This window comes from Pseudochaenichthys georgianus, chromosome 13, assembly GCF_902827115.2.
Source record: "Pseudochaenichthys georgianus chromosome 13, fPseGeo1.2, whole genome shotgun sequence".
NCBI lineage: Eukaryota > Metazoa > Chordata > Actinopteri > Perciformes > Channichthyidae > Pseudochaenichthys > Pseudochaenichthys georgianus.
In genome coordinates this window covers 10,912,172-10,927,771 of record NC_047515.1, presented here as the reverse complement: position 1 = coordinate 10,927,771, position 15,600 = coordinate 10,912,172, and the positions used below count along the sequence as shown (strand labels likewise).

The 15,600-nt window shown below is 46.6% G+C and overlaps 1 pseudogene; it reads right to left on the bottom strand.

Annotated features, from left to right (window-relative positions):
* Positions 1–417: 417 nt before the first annotated feature.
* On the bottom strand, positions 418–14,151 carry LOC139434932 (piggyBac transposable element-derived protein 4-like; annotated as a pseudogene).
* Positions 14,152–15,600: the final 1,449 nt, after the last annotated feature.

The window sequence follows — 15,600 nt, the reverse complement described above, 5'->3', positions numbered from 1 at the left end:
TGAATTATATTTTGGGGATTTTAACCCTTTAAATGCCAGTTTGTTGAAAAAACTCCACTGTTTTTTTATTGAAAAAAACAAAAAACTAGAATAATTTTCAAAAAATACATTTCAAGGAATATTTGATTATTGTTATTATTAGGTCCTTAGATTGGTCAATGATTGGCACCAACATTGATTTGAATGCATTGTTATTCTGCAGTGTCAGATTAAAGTTTAAAATCTTAGCCTATAATGATATATGGTGATTTTTACTAGGCCGTCTCCTACCACAAGTTTTTTCCCCACTAAATGCCTATTACCCTGTTGTGTGCTAAAATGAATAATACAAGATCATGTTGAACCAGAAAAACATTTATTTTTGCAAAGATGAACATTGAATGATGAACACTGTGTGTCTGGCTGTGAGAGTCCAGCTCAGGTCGAGCAGGGGCTGCAAATGGACAGACTGTGGTCCTTGCATGTGAAGTTCCCACATTTGCAGCAGGTGCTGCAAACTCTTCTGTCCATACAAAAGTGGCACTGCCTCCTGCTCTTCTGTTCACTGATGAGAGAGGGGCCTGCAGCACCCTGCAGATCTGACACTATTGTTGCAGTGGCTGATGAGGGAGGAAGGCGCCCTCTCTTCTTGATGTGTGGGGTCACCAGCATTTCTCCCACCTCTTCAAAGAAGAGCCTCCTCCTGTACGGTTTCTGCTGCTGCCAGGATGGCTCGATTGATGTCCACAGGACGTAGGCGTTGTAATGGAAATGTCAACCAGGTCGTGGAAGAGGGCAAGTGGCCAGCTATTTGTTCTCCTCCTGCAGGAGTAGGTGGCAACAACCTAACAAAAACATAAAACAAGACAATTTGAATAAATGATTCCAAGTATTTTCTCTCATGATGCAGATATTATTTATTTTATAGGAAAATGCTCATTTGAAGTAATTAATGGCATCTACCTTGTTGTCGACACCTCCTTTGCATCGGTTGTTGTCTTTGATTATGACTGGCTTTCTCTTCATTTCGTCGCTTACGTCTGGACTGCGGTGTTTCGTGCTTAGAAGCAGCATATTCCTGCCCCGTCGAGGGATGTAAGAGACCAGTGTGTGGGTCTTCGTAAAGGCAAAGGTGGAGGAGAGGACGGCTCTCGCTCTTGCCTGGAGCAAATTAGGGGGAAGATCAGGCTTGTTTTGGCGAATTGTGCAAACCAGGGCCAGTTTTCTCCTGAGCAGCTCCTCAGCCAGTGCGAAGGATGTGAACAAATTATCACAGGTAATGATGTGACCCTGGAGCCCCTCTGTCATCTCCAGGACCACCCTCATCCCCTGGTTGACTTCAGAAGGACTGCCAGCTGCTTTGCCTGTATACACCTGCAGTCTCCAGGCGTAGGATGATTTTACATCACAGTTTGCCCAAATCTTTATACCGTATTTGGCCGGCTTTTTTGGTATGTACTGCTTGAAGCTGCACCTGCCTCTGAATGGGACGAGCTGTTCATCCAGGATTTTAGAAAATAGCTCAAAATAAGATCTGTGGGAAACGTACCTGTTAGATAAATGCACGTTTTGTTCAGCCGGATAATATCCACATGTCTACTCTACACTGTAAAATATTACCATGATTTCACAATATTTAGCTGTAATATTTTACAATAAATTACTGTTTTACCACTTTACAGTCTTTACCTGTAATGTTCACAATATAATACTCTAATTTTGAATTTCACAGTGAAATCAATGCAGGTACAGTGAATGTACAGGATACATGATTACTAGGATTTCACAACATGTTACTGTATTATTTCACAGTAAAATACTGTATTCAGACCATCCTCTGTGATAAAACAACAAATTAAGTGATTTTCTTGCTTGGCTTTAAACACTAATTTCTTTCTTTGGTGCAGGTTTTACTTAAATTGAAAGGGGCACCGCTGCATGTGCCTTAAAATAAACTATGCAACATATACATCTATGTAAAATTGAAATTGTTGTCTTGGCTTATTGTTTTCAGGTGCTTCCTGGGCATTAACCCTGAGAGGGGCTCGAAAGCCAAAAAGAGGCATGGCAATTTAAACCCCCATGTCAGCACATTCTTCAGAAAATTGTTGACTTCGAGTGGATGTCTGTGTAGACATGTGCACCCCTCCTAGTTTTCTTTTCTGTCTCCCTGCTGCCCAGGTGCACCTGGTCTGCCCCTGGCTCTGCCTCTGCCCAGGTGTTCCAAATTCCACTCAGCCGTGTATATAAAGAGAAGCTGGAGGAGAAGGATGTCTCGCCTATCCTAACGCCGGGAGACACTCTCCTTAGAATACCTCTTTGCCATTTTGAGCTGTAGGCCATATTTTTGCAGATGTGTTTATGTTTAGCCTGGAGGACCTGGTAGTCCAGTTTTCGCGGCTTTATTTTGTTTCCCATAGGGATTATAATTGATTTCTGGTTAGGGGGGGGGAGCTCTGGTTCTATATCGTATAAGGCTTCGCCCTCTAAGGCTATCACTATTGGGTAATCCCCACTGTACGTGTGCAGCACTGACAGACTTATTCCACGCCCACCTATGACGTGGGCCCCACCTCCAGGCTCACTTCCGTATAAATAGGAAGTGGCCCTACTGTACAATCCACTCCTACTTTTCTTCAGCACTCCGTTGCAGAAGCATTGACAGGCAAAACAAGTTCTTTTAAGAGCTACTTACTGAAAAGCAAACATTCCTCCTAAAAAGCTTTGTTTTTCTGGTAAGATGGAGACTAGGCAGGAAAGTCAAGGTTGCGTCAGGGATTGCCTCGTATGCGGGTCGGGCTACATTATGAGCTTTGACAGGCACTCACAGTGTGAGTCCTGCCTGGGAATAGAGCATGCGAACGTTGCTCTCCCTCCCGGGGTATCATGCTCGCATTGTGCCCGTCTCCCGCTGGCCCTCAGACAGCAGAGAGTGGACGCTCTCGCTGCTGCGGCTGCCGAGGACGATTGGCCCGTCCAGGAAGAGTACTCCGGGGACAAAGCCCTTGACTTCCTGGATCCGAATGGCGAGCACGAGTCGGACGACTACGTCCCCTCCATTCAGGGATCACCGGGTGATTCCCCCATTATCTCTCCCCTCCGGACGGAGGAGACAGGTAGGGGACCCGGTGTAGGTCCGGTGTATGATCCCGTGATCCCTATCTCCGCCACCACGGCGTTGCCGTCGATTGGCGGGATTCTCCTGGAACTTCCGGAGATTATATCTAAGGCGGCCGTCTTGAGAAATCTCCCCGTTCCCCTAGCTCAGGAGAGCTCGCCTCCGGATGATATGTCCGGGGTGTTCTCCCGGGTACACAGGGTCAGGAGTGATCCTGACGGCAACCCATGCTGGCTGCCACCAAAGATCGGTTTGTCGCCCGACAGACGGACCGAATGCACCAGTGTGCGTTTCAGGCGTCAGCGGCGGCGAACAATATAGCGTTGCTGTCAAACTCCATGGTGGAAATGTCCGAGCAGTCAAAAACCATGTCCTCAGTGGAGGCTGAGGAGATAGGTAAGGCGGCCAGTACTGCACTTACACTGTGCGCAGCAGTCGCAGTCTCGCAGGTGCGGATTGCGACCTGGGCGACACAGGTCCACCGGTATCTCTGGCTACAGCAGGGGAATATACTGGAGGGTGCAGGAAAGGATCTGCTGGAGGCTCCAATCAGTCCGGACGGACTATTTGGACCACAGTTCCACACCATGGTGGAGACTATGAAGTCTGCGGCAGAGCAGGCAGACGACATAAGGTGTCACGCTAGCTGGCTTCAGGACAAACGTCCTCAGCAACAGCAGCGACAGGAACGACAGCACCCGCAGCCCCCGCAACAGTCTCAACGGGGGCAGCGCGGACAGCGGCGAGAGCAGCAACGGCATCAGAATCGCTCTTCGGCAGCTGCAGGGGCTCCGTCCCAGGTCTCCGCTCCTCCGCCGCAGAGACAGGATCTGCAGGCGACGAGTCGGAGGGGAAGGATGAACCCCCGCTCCTGGTCTGCTCCTCCGAGAGAACCTCCGAGGAAGCAGAACCGAAGATGACTCTTTAGGGGGGTTATGTGGGAAGAGAGAATTATTAATAAAAATGATTCAAATCTCAACAGTGTGTCTGTAGCAACTGTGTCTCACATTTCCCCCACACTAGTCAGGCCGGCTGCCATTAATCTATTGATTAAAAGGGAGCAGGACTTGTTGCATAACCATCTGTTTTTAACCTGTCGGTTAATAGACAGAGGGACTCGCCGTTTGAGCCAGCTGTTTCTAATCTGTCGGTTAGCAAACAGCTAGGCTCGCTGTATAAGCCTGCGGTATTTAACCAGTCGGTTATAAGACAGCAGGGCTTGACATTTAAATCGGCCGCTTCTATCCTTTCGGGTAACAAGCAGCGCGGTTTTTCCTCTGTCTCAGTTGTGCCTACACACAGTTGTATTAAGCCTAGTGCGGCTATTACGCACGAGGTGAAAAGCACTGCACACACCTCCGCGGGTTGGAGCGTAAACCCACCTCAGGGTCCTGTTTATGAGCCTTCTCCTAAACAGAGACAGGATGAGAGTCGGTGTGTGATGCAGCGTGTGGAGACCCCTTCACAGCCCTTTATGGCGGGGCCCCCCTTGGGTTGCTTCACAAGCAACGGCGACAAGGGCTCTGGCATGGCTTGTCACCATGACTACCACAGCACAACAAAAACAGGTACGCCCGCTCTCAGAGCGGTGCTCAGAGTGGAGGCGGCTATGTGTAATGGACGGATGGATGAGCAGGCTGATCAGCAGAGGGTACTCTCTGCAATTTGCCTTACCCCCCCCCCCCCCCCCCCGCAGTTCGAGGGGATTCAGGAAACACTTCTGTCATCCCAAGAACAGTGTCTTGCGCTCCAGTCAGAGCTGCGGAAACTCCTGTTAAACAGAGCAATTTCCAGGATTCCTCAAGGGGAAGAAAATCGGGGGTTTTACTCCCGTTATTTTCTTATCCCGAAAAAGACCGGGGGGATGAGACCCATCCTAGATCTGTCAGCATTCAACAGAGTGATACGGAAAAGACCGTTTCACATGCTGACAATCAAACAGGTAATGGAGTGTGTTCACCAGGGAGATTGGTGCATAGACCTGAAGGATGCTTACATCCACATAACCATCATCCCAAAACACAGGAAATTCCTGCGTTTTTCATTCCAGGGAATAGCGTACCAGTTCAATCGACTGCCGTTCGGATATTCCCTGAATCCACGCACTTTTTCAAAGTGTGTGGAGACGACGCTGGAGCCGCTACGCAGAGGAGGGATGAGAGTGTTATTTTATCTGGACGACCTGCTGTTGTTGGCTCGCTCCAGAGAGGAAGCTGCTTTACAGACGGTACAACTCGTATCTCACCTGTCAAGCCTGGGTTTCATAATCAATTGGGAGAAGAGCTGTCCTCTTCCCTCCCAGATCACCATGTATCTGGGAATGGAATTCAACTCAGCCCGCATGAGAGCACGACTCTCACAGCGGAGAGTGGAGAATCTGACAGCTCTCCTCAGGCGCGTCACACCCGGCAGGGTGGTGACAGCCCTTTCCGTGATGCAGCTGTTGGGCATGATGTCAGCTGACGTGGTGATTCCCCTGGGTCTCCTTTACATGAGGAGACTCCAGAGGTGGTTTATTCGCCTGCGCATCGACCCCGTGCGTCAGAGTAGACGCAGGGTGTGCATTCCTCTATCCGTAGGTTTAGATCTGACCTACTGGAATAATCCCCACGTCCTTTCCGGGGGGGTTCCCCTCGGCAGAGTGACGTCACACACCTCGGTGTTTACAGACGTATCGCTCTCAGGGTGGGGGAGAACATGCATGTTGCGAGCAGTGGGGGGACAGTGGCCGCCTCACATGTCCCTTCATATAAACACGCTGGAATTACTCGCCATATGGAGAGTAATCCAGTACTTCGCCCCGTTGCTGTGGAATCATCATGTGTTGATTCGAACAGACAACAAGACGGCGGCAGCCTACATAAATCATCAGGGAGGTGTACGATCAGCGCAGCTGCTGGACACAGCCAGACGGCTGTTGTGCTGGGCGCGCACACACATACTCTCGATCAGAGCAGTATATATTCCCGGCGAGCTGAACAGAGGGGCAGACCTCATGTCCAGAGGAGGTCCTCGACAAGGGGACTGGAGCCTCCACCCCGAGCTGGTCTCCCAAGTGTGGAGCAGGTTCGGGAGAGCAGAGGTGGATCTGTTCGCTGCACGCGGGAACGCGCAATGTGCTCTCTGGTTCTCCCTGAGAAGGCAGGATCACCCCCCTCTGGGGGTGGACGCGTTCGCACACAGACCTTGGCCCAGGGTGGTACTGTACGCTTTCCCACCAGTCCCTCTGATTCCTCGGTTCCTGGACCGAGTGCAGGAGGAGCGACTGATAGCGGTCTTAATAGCCCCGAAGCGCACGGGAGCGTCCTGGTTTCCCTGCATACAGCGGATGCTGTCAGGGAGACCGTGGGAAATTTCGTGGCGCGGGGATGCTCTCTCCCAGGTGGAGGGAGCAATCAGCGCTCACCCAGTGTTAGGCCAACGTTTGTGGGCATGGCCCGTGAACGGGAACACTTAGAGGGGCTCGGCCTCTCTCAAGATGTTGTGAGTACTATTCAGGGATCTAGAGCCGCGTCCACCAGGGCGTCTTACACAGCCAAATGGACAGCGTTCCAGCGTTGGTGTGTAGGGAAAGGCTTGGACCCCGTTGCGTGGCCCCTGCCTCATGTGCTGTCATTCCTCCAGCTGTTGCTGGACAGGAATTTGGCCTCGAGCACGATAAAAACATATGCGCTGCCATTTCTTCATGCCATGTAGGTTTTGAGATCAGCACGGTGTTTAGTCACCCTCTGACAAAACATTTCCTACGAGGAGTACAGAGACTCAGACCGGTATCACGCGCTTTAGCGCCTCAATGGGATTTGGCTGTAGTGCTGCGCGCACTAAGTAAAGCTCCTTTTGAACCATTAGATCAGGTTCCCCTGAAGTTTCTGTCAGCCAATGTAGCTCTGCTCTTGGCTCTGACATCAGCTAAAAGGGTGAGTGATTTGTCTGCTCTCTCTGTGGCTCTGTCATGTCTCCAGATCCAAGGAGATGGCAGCTCAGCGGTGTTGCGCCCGAACCCGGCTTTTATGCCAAAAGGTGATCACGAGCTCGTTTAGATCGAGAGTGATAACCTTGGATGGCTTCTTTCCTCCTCCTCACACATCAGAGGAGGAAGCCACATCTCATCTCCTCTGTCCCGTGCGCACGCTGGCATGCTATGTTGCACGCACGGCTGCTTTACGCAAATCCCAGCGTCTGTTTGTGCATTATAGAGAGCGCTCATTAGGGCAGCCTCTATCTGCACAGCGCCTGTCACATTGGCTGTGTGAGGCTGTGTCACAGGCGTATGTTTCCTCTGGGTTGGATCTCCTCTGGGTTGGATCTCCTGCCTGTCGGCACTTAGAGAGCGGACTTTTGTTCCCCTCTCTTGATCGTTTTTAACAAGTGAGATTCGATCTCTACTTTTTATAAACGACAGGTAGCCCGAGTAAGCTTACCTTCGTTCCCTGATGGAGAAATATTCATTTTTTAATGCTATATTCCCTGGGAATGTGATGCTCCATTTACGCACGGTGAAATGGAAATGGGTTATTAACTGAGTAGGTGTGTTTTGTGCTTCTGGTAACGGACGGAACCAGTGGGGCGTAGACTACATCCTGCTTCGCCCTTAACCCAATAGCGATAGCCTTAGAGGGCGAAGCCTTATACGATATAGTACTGGGGTTACGTACTGTAACCCAGTTTCTATGAGTATAGGCGCAGCCCTCTAAGGTTCGGGCCCCACTGGTTCCGTGAATAGCTGAAGAAAAGCTGTTGGAGTGGATTGTAGGGCCTACTTCCTATTTATACGGAAGTGAACCTGGAGGTGGGGCACACGTCATAGGTGGGCGTGAAATAAGTCTGTCAGTGCTGCACACGTGCAGTGGGGATTACCCAATAGCGATAGCCTTAGAGGGCTGCGCCTATACTCATAGAAACTGGGTTACAGTACGTAACCCCAGGCCCTACAGCCCGGTGTGTGGCTGGCTCGGGTTCCCTCCTTCTTTTTTGTCCTCCAGACCTCTTTTTGTTTCCTGTTTCGCTTGTGTGAGCAAACGGCTGATTATCAATAAATGCTTGTTACCAAGTACCGGTTATTGCGTGTATTCTTTCATGTTGCGGGTCTCAGCACGAGCCACTACCGTGGAGTAGTGTCCAAGACACTGTGAAATATACTTTGTACTTCAATGGAGTAATACAAAGTTAAAATGGGCATTTTCTTTGTTTTTCTATGTTGATTGAGCTGATTGAATTGTGGTAAAATCCCAGTTAACTAGTCAGATTTACAATATATAATACGTATTATTTACATTTTTATATTTACAGTAAATTACTGGCTAATGTGTTGCATTACTTCTACAATAAAAGTGTGAAAATACAAGTAATTACTGTAATTTATGTACAGCAAGGTACCATAATACCACAGCTCTGTACTGCTATATCACAGTAATTCCATGGGCATGGCAACTGTAAAGTCACAGTATTTAGTTGTACTTTTATTCTAATTTACTGTAAAATATCTACAGTCAATTACTGTGACATTTTTACAGTCAATTACTGTGAAATCCATGCAACTAGTAGCCAGTCATTTACTGTAATTTTACAGCCAAACATTTTACAGTGTACTTTTATAATTTTCGAATCATAAATCTATCGATTAGATGTATGATAGACTTTTGAAACTACAAGAAGATAAGGAGGACTTTTACAAAAAAGTAAGAGATTTTTGTCCAGAAGGATAGGCAAATGGACTTCATCTTCAAGTCAAAGTAAGACAGCAATTTTATTGAAAATGGGATCTTACTAATGCTGCGTTCACACCGGACGCAATGCGAATATTCGCTTCGCTCTAATCTCTCCTATCGCATTGCTCTAGTCTAATTGTGCGTTCACACCGGACGCGATGCGAATATTCGCTTCGCTCTAATAGCTCGAGTTTCACCGCGACTGCTAGCTGTGTTTACTCGCATCATTCAAACAAGACGCGCTGGCTCAGGAGCTACAACTACAACAAAATGAACATATTTTACCGTGATTAAATTGTAATACACGTTTCTAAATTATGCCGACATAACAACATACTGATACCGGTTAGTAAAAACCATGAATTAATGCTTGACAAGTCTGCAGACAAGACGGCAGGCGAAAAACCTTTTAAAATGCTTGTTTTCTGAATGGAGATTGGGTCGACCAGGCTAAGCTAACGTTGCTCACTCCACACTCATAACAACGGCCTACAGACATAAATAAACCAGCGACTGTATTCACCATGACACAGACAGTCTGTGGTTTGTACTTGTTTAACTTTTGTCCAGTTTCTGAACAGATATGAGGAGCTGTGATCTCTGTGTGCTAACAGCTAATGGCTGATGTTTTCTGGTTGAACGTCAGTAACGGCAGGCTGAGATCCTCACCGCTGCCTATACGTTTAACCCATAAGAACCCGGACCCATTTCTACTTTTGGGGAAATTAGGGGGAACGTCATTTAGACTAAATAGACCGACCCTTGTCAATTAACTAAAGGGGTCCCTCAGGGCTCTGTTCTTGGTCCCCTCCTCTTCTCCTTGTACACAAACTCGCACGGATCTGTTATTAGCCCGCATGGTTTTTCATACCACTGCTACGCTGACGACACCCAATTAATTCTGTCCTTTCCCCGCTCAGAGACCCAGGTCGTCGCACACATCTCTGCTTGTCTAGCTGACATCTCTCAGTGGATGTCTGCTCACCACCTCAAGCTCAACCTTGACAAGACTGAACTGCTTTTCCTTCCGGGAAAAGATTGTCCCACTCTTGACATAACAATCAACATCGCCACCTCTATTGTTTCCCCGACTCAGACTGCAAGGAATCTGGGTGTGATCCTAGATAACAAACTGTCCTTCACTGCAAACATCGCTGCTACAACCCGCTGCTGCAGTTACACGCTTTACAACATCAGGAGGATACGTCCCCAGCTGACCCAGAAAGCGACGCAGGTTCTAGTCCAGACTCTTGTCATCTCACGCCTAGACTACTGCAACTCCCTCCTGGCTGGTCTACCTGCACGTGCCATCCGACCTCTGCAGCTCATCCAGAATGCAGCTGCTCGTCTGGTCTTCAACCTTCATAAATTCTCCCACACCACGCCGTTCCTCCGCTTACTTCACTGGCTTCCGGTAACTGCTAGAATCCACTTCAAGACAATGGTACTTGCGTACCATGCTGCGAATGGATCTGGCCCTTCCTACATCAAGGACATGGTTAAACCGTACACCCCAGCACGTGCACTCCGCTCTGCATCAGCCAAACAGCTTGCTGCACCCTCACTGCGAGGGGGACCCAAGTTCCCATCAGCAAAAACACGTGGGTTTGCTATCCTGGCTCCAAAATGGTGGAATGAGCTCCCCATTGACATCAGGACAGCAGAAAGCTTACACATCTTCCGGCGCAGACTGAAAACTCATCTCTTTCGACTCCACTTCGAGCGATAGAACTATTAACAAAGCACTTATATACTAATAAAGGACTGGCTTATCTAAAGCCAGTTGAGTAGCACTTGAAATGTTTTTGCTCTATGAAACCTGATGTACTTATATGATTCTGTTTTCTTCAAGTTTGTATCTTGTTGGTCGAACGCACTTATTGTAAGTCGCTTTGGATAAATGCGTCAGCTAAATGCAATGTAATGTAAATGTAATGTAACCCCCCCAGTGTCAAATATCTGCGCTTCAATGGTAAAGTAACTCTTATTTATAACTTAATTAACGAGCAGGGACGTGCACATGTACGGGCTAATGTTGCCCGGGCAACGGCCCGTTTGGCCTTTTTGGTTGACCTGCCCCTCTGGAGAGAGCGAGAGTTTGTTTTTCTTTTTTCTGTTGTGACCGAATCAACATGATAAGCCCACAATTAGTATTGTTTTTGGTTTACATTTGTTTGAACATACTTTGAATTGAAGAATAAAGAATATGTTAACTAAATATAATTGAATCAGCTAAATTAACTGACCAGATCATAATCTTATTTCTAATTGTGCATATATGTCACTCCGGGTTTACTGTGAATGTTTAGGGCTAAAGTCCCGATGTGACACCAGTGTCACAGCAATATTTATGGCATTTGTTTCATATCAATTTAATCAAGAAATGTTTCCACAACAGGTTAAATGTAATCAGAATCAGAATACCTTTATTCGTCCCACAGAGGTGACATTTAAATTTGTTACAGCCGAAAAGAGCCGAAGACAGCTTAATGTTTAACAAATGTCATGTAAGCATTTTTATTCTTAAATGTCTTGAATGTTAACTTTAGCAACAAAAAACCTTTCCAAATGTAGCTAGTTCTGTCACATGGACATCTTTGACATGTTGTTATGGGAACACAAAAGCAAATGACAAGGACCATGATCCACCAGACTGTTCAGGGTGTGTCACTGGGACTTCATGAGATAAAAAAGGCTAAAGCTGTATGAGGAACTTTCCAGAACATTTAAATTTCATGTGACACCTGTGTCTTAGCAATTCTGTCTGCCTTCCGTGTTGCACCATTAGGACCCACTGATATAAAATGCTTAACTGCCTAAGTTGCAACTATGCACTTTTTGGTGGGCTAAGCCCCAACTTGACATATTTTTGGCTTAATTTATAGTGCCTAAATGTAAGTTTAAATATTATGCAATGCAAAGTTTTTCTTGGCCTACATTACCGTTATAGAAGGAAAGACAACAGTGATAGTTATGTTTCAGAATAACCTTTATTGGAAATTGTTAGAACAATCTCACTCGTCACCGGCTTGAGCTTCAATCTCAGGATCCATGTATTTGTGATCCTCTCCAGAATGGAATTAGTCATCACATACAGAGCATCAACTAGTTCCTGAACAGTGTCCTTCACATGCTGATATCCAAGAGAGGGAGTTACACAGTCACAAGATGGAGGAATATAAAGCAGTATTCTATGTTTAGCTCCACGTCAGAAATGATCATGCTTGTCATATGTCTATCTCCATAGAGGCTGAATCATCATGTTAATCACATAGCTGTCATATGCCTAAAACAGTCCTGATGCTCTTTTGGTAAAGTAACTCAAAAGTAGGTTAATATAAAAGTAGTGTAACTCATTACATTTCAGAGACAGTAATATTGTAATGTAACATAGGCTATTACTTAAAAAAGACAGTAATAAGTAATGTACTGTATTACATTTTGGAAGTAACTTGCCCAACACTGCAGATGATCCAGTCATCTCGTTGCTGCTTTCGGGCTGCGAATAAACAACTTGTGTTTTACTTTTAGGCTGTCTGAAGGTATGGACAGCTATCAAAGCTACTATACATCACATTAAGAACAATGTACAAATGTTATATATTCAACTTGTGCCCCACTGGACTTACTTTTCTGTGGTTGACTGTTACTGTGACATATCAGTATAGCCACGGAAGATAGTTTGTGTGTTTTATTCTTATGCATCAAGGTTATATTTTCATGTATGTAATTGTTTTTCCTGCACAGTGTAGAGTCTTGTTGTGATGAGAGGTGTGAAGCTGACAATTGAGCGGCCCGACCAAGCAAGGAGGCAGAGGCTGAACGTCCAAAAATACAACCCGGTGTGGGCATTTATTAAAACATGAACAGTGACACATTACACACAGCCTCAATCCTGCTGCTGCTGTTCACGTGAGCCCAGCCTGCAGCCACCAGGATCTCACACACACTCCCTGCCCCTAACAGCCAGGGAAACAGAGCCGAAATACCCACACACACTAATCAGCAACTAGACGCAGGTGAGGGGGGAGGAGACAACACAGGGCACCAGGTAAACACAATCCAGCAACAGACATAACGGGAGGGGGAACACTTTTCAAACACAAACATATAACTGAACAGAATTACACACATACAAACCCAACTAAACGCAGTCAGCACTTGTACAATTAATGCCACTTAACGCTATGATGTCTACACCCTCCACATATTATTTGCACTCGGATTATTCTTAACCGCTGTCATTCTACACCAGCATAAGCACTTTCGGAGCTCTCGCTAACTCCCCTATCTTGTCAGGTGGAGCCGAGGACCCGACCAGCACCTGCCAGACGACATTTCAATTAATACGGTTTAATCCTTTAATAAATACTATCTCAATAATTAGTATAAATTATATAAAATGTGCAAATATGCCATACCAAACGGTACTGTGCAATCACGCTAATAAAGTGCAAAACTGTTCACTAAAGTGCTGAGTTACCAGGCCCGAAGCCGTCAGTTCACAGTGACGAAGTTACCTTCGTCACAAGAGGGATACAGGTATTTCATAAAAAAACGTGCTAGCTGCAGAATAGCTACAGCATTTATATCACAATTGAATCGGAGCTGATCACAACTTGTCATGAGTGATCCAGTCATCTCGATGAGCGTTCGAGCTGTGAATAAACGACTTGTGTTTTACTTTTAGGCTGTCTGAAGGTATGGACAGCTATCAAAGCTACTATACATCACATTAAGAACGATGTACAAATGAATGTCGGACAACATTTTTTATAATATAAATGATTTATTCAAGTTTGCAATGTTTTGAACAGGCATCCACACAGTCACCTACTTTGTAATGTTCGATACCTCCCTGTAAGCGTCACGATATCGACCTCTCCCCCACAACCTCACATACGAGTACTGAATGTGCATCAAAGTGATCTTAGGAAGGCAGATATAGCAAAAGATGAACGTAAACGACAAACGAGGCGATCAACATGTTTATTTCCTGGTAAGTCAACAATGGGTCCTCAATGTACACGCCCGGATTTCTATGACGAAAATAATAGAATGTCGCCAGTTGTCATGACTCAAGTTGTACTGCAACACCGGGATCAAACTTCTGGCTGCTGGGACGTAGCGGAGCGTCTCAGTGTGTGTGGGAGACCAAAACACTTTTCCATTTTTTGCTGCTTCCTCCATCTCCCCTCCGCTCTCAGCTTCAGATGAGTCTGAGTTGGACTCTAGCTGGTCTGTTCCCACCTCTGAGGCGTCCTCCGTGGACTCTGAGGCCTCTTCTGTGTCAGCCTCTGAGTCCTCGGAGGAGGATGAGGAGCCATCCTCGCATTCAGAGTGCATGGGCCCTTCTCACTTCTCTTATTTTTCATTTCCTCGCTCCTCGGTCTTGGTCTCACCGGAAGTTGATTTGTCTGCGCCATCTTGAGTAGCGTCCCAATGGCCTTATTTTTGCCGAAGGATCGAGGAGCGATAATGGAGCAGCTATAACCGAGGAACCACCAGACCATCCTTCGATGAAATCCTCAGACACTCTCCCCGCCCCCTTACTGCGTATCGCTCACTGATTGGACAGGCAGTGCATGCTGATCTGATGCTTCTTGACATGAGAGCAGTTCTCATTCATAACACTCCGTTCAATGTCTCACTATGGGATGCACCTCATCGCGGAGCAAACAGAAGCATCAATCTCATTACGCCAATCCTGATTGGCTGGTGATCTTGACGTCAGCGTCAGGGAAATCACCCCCTATAAGTAGCTTGCGCCACGACGCATGCGTCATTCAAACACCTCTTCTCGCTTCAGAGCACATCTCACAGTAGCCGGGCAAGCTTCACTGTCCACAGACTGAACCCAAATACCCATTTCGGTCGACGGGCGCTCGCCGGCTACTCCTTCTGCTTCGCAGGAAGACGGTAGTACTAACGCTGTTAGTATTTAAAATCGACCTCGCCCTTCTCTTCCCGAGAAAGTAAGGTAGGTCAGATTTTTCAAGCTAGCAGCACACCCGTTGCTAGCTCGCTCCCTCTCTACCGACACCACGGTAGCGAGGACGTTTTTTCTTTTCTCTTCTCCACGGAGGAGGAAAGGATTAAAAAGGAGCATACTGCCACACCAGTCAGTATTCTCCGGGAATAAAAGACCCACCGTCCTTTTCCCCGGATTAAGGACAAGGTGGTAACATATTTTTCTCCCGTCCCACCTGTCGAGAGCGGGCCCTCTCCATGCCACGAGGCGAACAAAATGGACGCCCCTGTCCCTCACACCAGAGGAGTCAGGGACTCGGTGGCTTGAAGATCTCGGGCACAGACACACACCAGGTCTGTTCGTCCTGCCTCCGTAACCCCAGTTCTCAGAGTAACATGAACTTATTTCAGCCCTGCCCCACATTTTCGCAGCAGCAGATTTTTTTTTTTTCCCGTCTTTATTTCGAACAGATAACATAACAAATAAAAAATAACAAATAATAATAATAATAAATCATATGTGTCCGAAAGGGAGTAGGAGGAAGCAAATGCTTATTAATTCCCACCCCTTACTTGATCAATGATTGTCCTTTAAATCATTATGCAAGTTATTCCTAATTAGATTTACATTTATACATACATATACAATCATTTCTCATCTTCAATCACCTTTCTTCATTCTCATATTTTTCCAAAAAAGTGTTTCTGTACATCCTTTTAAACTGAATTATGCTTGTGCTTTGTTTTAACTCCTGCTCCAAACCATTCCATAAAATCACCCCACAGATTGTTATACTCATACTTGTTGTACCAGATGTACTGACC